The sequence below is a fragment of the Hemicordylus capensis genome, chromosome 4, assembly GCF_027244095.1.
Source record: "Hemicordylus capensis ecotype Gifberg chromosome 4, rHemCap1.1.pri, whole genome shotgun sequence".
Taxonomy (NCBI): domain Eukaryota; kingdom Metazoa; phylum Chordata; class Lepidosauria; order Squamata; family Cordylidae; genus Hemicordylus; species Hemicordylus capensis.
The window spans coordinates 23,157,715-23,165,894 of NC_069660.1; positions in this window are offsets into that span (position 1 = coordinate 23,157,715).

Genomic DNA, 8,180 nt, shown 5'->3' on the forward strand with positions numbered 1-8,180 from the left:
CCTGTACGCTGAATCTCTTACCTGATGTATGCTATCTTTCTTTTGGCTCTTTGACCAGCTTGCACAGCCTTCTGTCTGCTCTTTATGTTGTTCTGCTCTGACCCCTTCTGTTTTATCTGAATCTTTTACACCCTTGCACTTTAAAGGATGGCATTTGCCAAACCGGATACTGCCCAGCGCCTGTCGGCTATTCCCCAGATGTCATTTTAAAAACTGCTCTGCAACCTTTTTGATTTTAAGTGCCAGCAGTCTGGTTCCATCATGGTTCAAGTGCAGCCCATCCCTTTTGTATAGGCCTTGCTTGCCCCAAAATGTATCCCAGTGCCTAACAAATCTAAACCCCTCCTCCGGGCACCAGCGTCTCATCCACGCATTGAAACCCCTCAGCTCTGCCTGTCTCACTGAACCTGCACACAGAACAGGTAGCATTTCTGAGAATGCTACCTTGGGGGTCATGGATTTCAATATGCTACCTGTCAGCCTAAATTTGGCTTCCAGGACCTCTCGACTACATTTCCTCATATTGTTGGTGTCAACGTGCACCATGAAAGCTGTCTCCTCCCCAGTACTAACAGCCTATCTAGACGCTGCGAGATGTCTGCAACCTTGGCATCAGGCAGGCAAGTCAGTACTGTCAACATGCGGGTTGCAAACCCATCTCTCTATACTTCTAATGATCGGATTGCCTGCTACAAGTAGGCCCCCACCCCCCAGAGGAGTATCTCCTGTGCAAGAGGATATGGGCTCATCATCCACAGAAGGGTTCCCTTCTAAGGGAGCATTTCCCTCTTCCTCAGACTGATGTCCTCCTTCCCTGAGACCTTCATTCTCCCTGACTGCAGAAGAGCTGTCAGCTCTGGAGTGTGATGCCTCTATCACGTCCCTGAAGGTCTCGTCCGCATGCCTCTCTGTCTCTCTGAGCTTCTCCAGATCCGTCACCTTGGTCTCAAGGGAACAAACTTGTTCCCTGAGAGCCAGGAGCTCCTTGCACCGAGCACACACCCATGACTTCTGCCCATGGAGCAAATAGTCATGCATGTGACACTCTGTGCAAAACACTGGAAAGTGCCCTCTCCCCTGCTGGCTTTCTATCATCATAACTGGTTTTCTTGGCAAGTTTACAGTATTTAGAGATACTATAAACTGTATCTCTAAATGTATGTAGAGATAGCCTACCTTCTAATAAAGTTAGGTCTCAGCTGTACTGGTCAGCTATTTAACTGTCTAAACTTCCTTTCTCAAGAATATGAAGGAGGGAGTGGTACTTACCTTCTCTTCCCACTGGGCTCCTTGTGATCAAGGGGCCTCATTTCAGGCTTCCACTCACACTTCTCTTTAATTTAATTTAATTTAATTATTTCAGGCTTCCACTCACACTTCTCTTTAATTTAATTTAATTTAATTATTTTATCCCCCCACCCCCAATTTTTATACTGCCTTTCATAAGGCACTCCAAGGCAGTTTACAAAAGTTAAAAGACAATAAAGCTCCATAAATATCATATTTAAAACCTTAAAATCAGTTAAACAGTAAAAACCATAAAACATCAAAATGAAACAAAATGAAAGAAAAACCACACACACACACACACACACACACACACACACACACACACAAAACCACCATTAAAAAGACAAAGACAAACAGAATCAGAAGAGCTAAGAGAGCTGGCAGCTCCTAAGGAGTAAAAGCCTGAACAAATAAAAAGGTCTTTTAATTGTTTTTTAGAAGCAGTCAAAGAGTGAGCATTCACTGGGAGAGCTTTCCAGAGTCTGGGGGCAACAACAGAGAAGGCCCTGTCCTGAATGCATGACAATTTAGCCTCTTTCAATGTCAGCACACAGAGCAAAGCCCTTCTGACAACCTTGTTGAGTGGGCAGAAACCCCTGGGAGCAGGTGGTCCTTCAGGTATCCAGGGCCCAAACTGTTAAAGGCTTAAAAGGTAATAACCAGCACATTGACTTGGATGCCAGTAGAAGGGTGGACGTGCACCCTTCTACTTGAGTAATAGCCTGGGGAAAAACCTTGGGCTACCCAGCAGGGCAGCACCAGGATTGGGCTCAATCACAGCACTCCACCAGGGCAACCAAGGCAGTTACAGTCCCAAACCCAGGGCGAAAGCCAGATTGAAAAGGGTCTATGATATAATAAACCATACCACCCAAGACTCTTTGCAGCTGCACAGACATGACACGCTCTATCATCTTGCTTAAAAAGGGAAGATTTGAAAGAGGCTGATAGTTATCAAGGTTGGTGGAATCAAGGGACGGCATTTTAAATATTGGTCTTACCACTGTCTGCTTGAGGCTCAATGGCATCTTGCCTTCCCTTAGTGAAACTTTAATAATGGGCTTCAACCACCTACCTGTTCCTTCCCTGGCAGATTTTACTAGTCATGAAGGGCAAGGGTCCAGAGCACATGATGCCTAGGATCTTGTCCATTTCCTCAGGCTGCACTAACTGAAAAGAATCCACCACAATAGGATCAGATGGTTGCCTAGGCACATCTCCTGCAACTGCCAAAATCCAAGAGTCCAAATTGGCACAGATACAAGCAACCTTATTTGCAAAGTGACAAATTGGTCACAGTGAGCTGCTTATGGTTCTTCCCCGTCACATGGGAGCCGGTGTGAAGCAGTGACTTTGCCACACAAAACAGCTCCTCTGGCCTACACTGGGCATATGCAATGGAAGCAGAGAAGAAAATGATTCTTCGCCACCCCCACTGCTAGTGATGTGCACGAAATGGTCCGCAGGCCCTGTTAGAGGCCTGCGATCTGGTTCACAAATGGCCTGGTCCGGTGGTCCAATGCCTGGGCGGGGGGGGGGTCCTCGCTTTAAGGGTGTGGGGGGGTTGTACTTACCCCTCCCGCTGCTTTCCCCCCTCTGGTGCTCCATTTTTCAGAGAAATTTTCGGGGCGGCAGCGTTCCTCCCTGACGCTCCTACCCCCTTGTTGACCAGTAAAAGCAGAAGTAACTTCCGTGCATGCGCCCGCCGCACACATCACAAGTTGCGTGCGCACGCTGCGTGGCGGGCGCATGCACAGCAGTTACTTCCGCTTTTACCAGTCCGTGCACGGTAAATGCGCAGGTCCTCCACAGTCTGTGCACATCCCTACCCACTGCCACGGAGTAGTACCTTAAATGGGCTCTAGCTTGTGTTCAATCAGATTAGTTATAGCTAATCTGTTATGCCTCCAGCATCACTCTAGCTGTTGTCTGGGTTGTATAATTGTCCTAAGCTCCAAGAAGAACCAAGGAGCGGATCAAGCTCCACCAAGCCAGAGAGGGCATTTAGGAACGACCATGACAATAGACTGGGCTGTCTCCACATTCCAGAGATTCACCAGGGCCTCAACAGAGACACTAGTTCTGGACACTGGAAACTCCCCAAGGAGGTCAGGAAACTGAGTGGATCCATAAGCCTTTGGGGGGTGGACCATTCTAATTGGTCCACCACCCCTGCAGAGGTTGGTTGTAGCAGTCAAACTAAACCCCACCAGATGATGATCTGTCCATGACAAAGGAGTTATATCAAACTCCCACACCTGCATATCATTCAGTCCCAATGGACCCAATATTAGTTGAGGTAGAACTATGGTTGTCATGGTGGCCATGAAGTCCTGAGCCACTCCTACTAGGGGGCCCTTGGTGCAGACATTTAAGCTCTCCAAGACATTAAGCCTAGGGGAACCCAACACCACCTCCAAGACCACTCCCACCAGCTCAGGGAGAGAGACTGAGATGCAGTGGGGTGGTTGGTAGACCAACAGAATCCCTATTCTATCTTGTAGGCCCAACCTCAGCAACAAAATTCTGATATTACCTAACTGGGTTTCTGGAAGAGGGAATGGACTCAGGGTAAATGACTGCAACTCCTCCCCAACCCTCAAGGTGGGGCTGCTGCAGGATCATAAAACTTGGAGGGCAGAGGTGGGCGAGATCCACTCCACCAAGCTTGCCCAACTAGGTCTCAGTCACACACATCAGGTCAGCATGGTCACCCACAATTAAAAAATGGATGAGAGATATTTTTGCATTTATTGACCTGGCATTCAACAGCAGAACCCTAGTCCTTGAGGGAGTGTTCCCAGAACTCCTGGAGCTGCAGGACTGGGAGAAGAACCAGAAAATGCAATAAGCCTCAGTAGCCTAGACTGTTTCCCCCTGTAACTGCCATTTGTCCCTCTGCCCGCCACACCCAGACTACCCCCAGTAACCCTCTTTCCTAGGCACATGCTAAACACCAGCTCCTGTTATGGACACCACAACATATTAGACTCAGAGGTACCAACCCAGAAGTAGGTGGAATATAGGCCTGTGTCTGATTTCATTTTATATTAAGAGTTCAATTAAATGCCTGAACTTGAGGTGAACATGACACCCAGATCTGCCTGGGTAATGCTTGATAATTGATTTGTAAAGGCAGAGGTAATCTAGCATTGGTTATCAGTGTTTGTGGAAACTCACTGAGACACAATGGGTCAGGCTTAATTACCAGTCTCACACTGCTGAAATTAACCTGCTATCCAGTAATCCCCTTAACTCACTGACAGGATGCTTCTGCCATGTCCAAATGTGTTGATTAACTCGCCTCACACATGTGCCCCTTTTTGATGTTACTTTGAATATTCTTTTGTTATAAATACACACTAGATAGAGGTACACAAGAAATAATGTAATTGCTGTCTCACACAAATAGAACTAACTCTCCCACTAACTCTGGACTTTTAACACCTTTTGGGACCAGGCTAGCACATCTGGGGGCCCATTTGCTCAGAGATGCAGATTTGCTTTGGGCTATGTCCCCTCCTCAAGATAGCAGCTAACAGAAGATGAGATTGAGATCTCTCTGAACTGACCAAATATCCTGAGAGATTTTTGGTAATTAAAAGACAATATTCAGAGGATAACAGGAATAAACGCCTTTTGTGATCCAGAAGACTCAAATGGACATCAAAGGATGGAACAACTATAAGAAGGAGTCTCTGGACATGGCAGATTAGCAGTCATGTGCCTACGGGCAATCTTTTGCCTAGAGCTGCTCAACAAGGATCTCAGAGTTTGCTGCTAAGCTGTGGGGCAAAGCAGGAACTCTGTCCATGGGCAGGAGCTGTCTGTGACTTCTACTGCACAGTGAGAAGTCAAGACCTCCCCAGCCATGGTGCTCTGACTCTCAGCCGTGATCTGAGCAACTGCAACAACTCCTGTCTCCAGCCAGAGGCCACACTCCTTCAGCTGAAAATATCTCCGCTCTCAAGTCTCTGATCCTAGTAAATATGCTGCCCCTACAAGCCTGGAATCCCCTCATCCCTTCCCCTTCCCCTGCTCCCTTCCCCTCTCCCCCTGCTAATTCCTGATCTCCCCCAAACCATGCCGGCCCTCAGCCTTCCTCCCCGCCCCTTTCCCCATCTGTATCTGAATTTTATTAGTCTCTAGGAAGATTTAATACACACACATATGGTAGTTAGGAACACTGGTTGTGGCTAGGATGTTCTATTTACTAATACTGTTAGCAATATTGATAGAGTGTTCTGCTTTCTGCTAGATTATGTTGTTACTCTTTTATACTCAATAAAGCCCATTGAATCTTTGAGGATTGGTTTGATCTCCTTTCTTCCATGCGCCCAGATCCTACATGGTCACCATATAAAAGAACTTGGTCACTTGGTGACACTATGAGCCAGACCTAATTTTGTATGCTAGCTAATGAGCATATTTAGTATATAAATCAGGCCTGGACGGTAACACTCCCACAGGTGGGGCAGAGTTTTAAAAGTTTTCTCAAGGCCATGCAAATCCCAGGTCACAGACTGTTCTCACAGGCTGAGAGCACAGGATGAGAGCCCTTGGGCTCCTGCCTTTAAGCTTGCGCTCTGCCTCCAGGTGGTCTCTTGTCCCTGAAGAAGGGGAGGGGCAGAGCAAACAATTTAGGGCTCCACCCACACGCTTCTATATGGCACAGAAGTTAAGATGGACACTTTAACTTGCGATTTCCAGGCTTTTTAGAGCATGAGTGAAAATGTAAAGCATCTGAACTCACATCTTAAACCAAAGGTTTTGGGGTTAATGAATATTCTCTAGATCTTGCAGTCATCCCAGTCAGGGGTGGAGCCACTATTGAGCGAACGTGTCCAAAGAACTCAGGGGCCACGCCTTGCACCCCTGATATGCCTCCTGGGTCCAATGTCAGATGCGGGGGTGTGGTTGAGCTCCCAAACGGAGCCATGTGGCCCTATTTGGGAGCTAAACCACACCCTGCATCTGATCCTGGACCCAGGGGGCGTGGCTAACTGCTCCCTATGTCAGATGCTGATGCTGGGGGCAGGGCTAGGGCGGTTTCAGAGGCCACCAATGACTTCGCTCTGTGCCTGGTCCAAGTGTCAACTTCAACAAATTCGGTTTTCAGAAGCAATAGCCCCTAGCAGTGCCACTGTCATGAATAGTGAGGAGCACATAGACACCCTCCCCACCCCATAACACTCAGAGAACTCTTTGTGTGTGGGTATGCATGTGTGTGGTGGGGAAGGAAGTATCTCATGTCATGCTGAACTTAGGAGCTTGCAAAAGCAATGAGAGAGAAGGGTCAATAGTGACCACAATAACGAGTACCTTTGGGGCCGAGCCGGAATGTGTGGACATGTCATGCTGCCTCCTCCTGAGTCAGAACTTTGGTCCATCATGCTCAGTATTGCCTGCATGTACTGGTAGCGACTCGCTGGGGTTTAAGACAGGGGTCTTTTTCCAGCCTGAGCTGGAGATTCCAGAGACTGAACCTGACACCCTTAGTATGTGAAGCACATGCTTGACAGCTATCAACAGCTCCTTCCCCAGTCACCTGCTGGAATTCTAGACCTCTAGTAATGAACACCCATGAATGGACCAGCTCTCCAGCTGGGATCCAAAGAAGAGACATGCACGATCAACAAAGAATTGCCTGCACAGCTGAAATGTTCTGACTGCTGAAGATGCAAGACACTGTTTTATTTTGTTTGAATTGCTTCTCATTTTAGCAGTGGGCACTCTGATGACATCAATAGCAAGAAAAGCTCTGGCTCTATACCTGGTTCTTTGCTACACTGATATTCCCCCACTCCTTTTTCATCCCAAAAAACATCCAGTTTCATGGGTTATTAAACATGCTGCAGCACATGTGTATGTCACTGAATGGGACATGGCACAGTCTATTAAGGCAGTATTTCCCAACCTTTTCCCCACCCTGAAGCACATTTATTTTTTTAAAAAAATAAAAAAATCCTCCTGGGTGCTTTCCAGACTGAGTGGGAGAAAGTGGTGTGTAATCCGCTAACCCTAACATTTTGAAGATGGTTAGAGTTAGCTGTTGGGTTTTGCCCCATTTTCTCCCATGCTGTAAGAGAGACAGAGAAGAAAAGGAGGGGGCAGGTGATGGGATGGCTTTCCCTCCCCCCCCCCATCCCAGTGAATTTGCACAAATGCACAAAATATATAAATAAATTGGCGATAGCAACTGAAGGAGGTACCGCTGGTACCGCTGCACAAGAGAATGAAAAGGAGCACCAAAGCAACACACACACACACACACACACACACACACACACTGTCTCCCTAGACCAAGAAGCAGCTGGGTCATTTCAATTACTCACCCAGACTCAATAATAATCATAAAACACCACAGATACATACACCTCTAAAAGGCACAGAGGAAAGAACGGTCTCCCTCTCTACAAGCCACGCTTCTACAGCTGCAATCCTATGCACTCTTAATTGGGAGGAAGCCCATTGAAATAAATCATTTACTTCTTAGTAAACATAGCAAGCTTGCAAACTGCTCTCAAAACTAATAAGTTGTTCTAGTAAGTAATCAGCTTACTTTTCTTTCTTTGTCTATACAACTGGACTAAATTTGGTTCAAATTGAAGTCTACAAACTAGATCACTTGCACCTCAAATGTTCACGTATCCACCATCTTGGATCAGGGTGCATGACATCATTACAAACTACACTATTAAGGTGTCCCTGTGTGTCACTCACTACAACAGTACCTTATTTGGACCAAATCGGTTAGACAGTCCTCAAGTTAGTGCATTTGCACCTCAAAAATTCACGTCTGCCATCTTGGATTGGGGTGGATGACATCATCACAAACTATGACATTGTGGTGACCCTATGTACCACTCATTCCAACTGCACCCAAATTG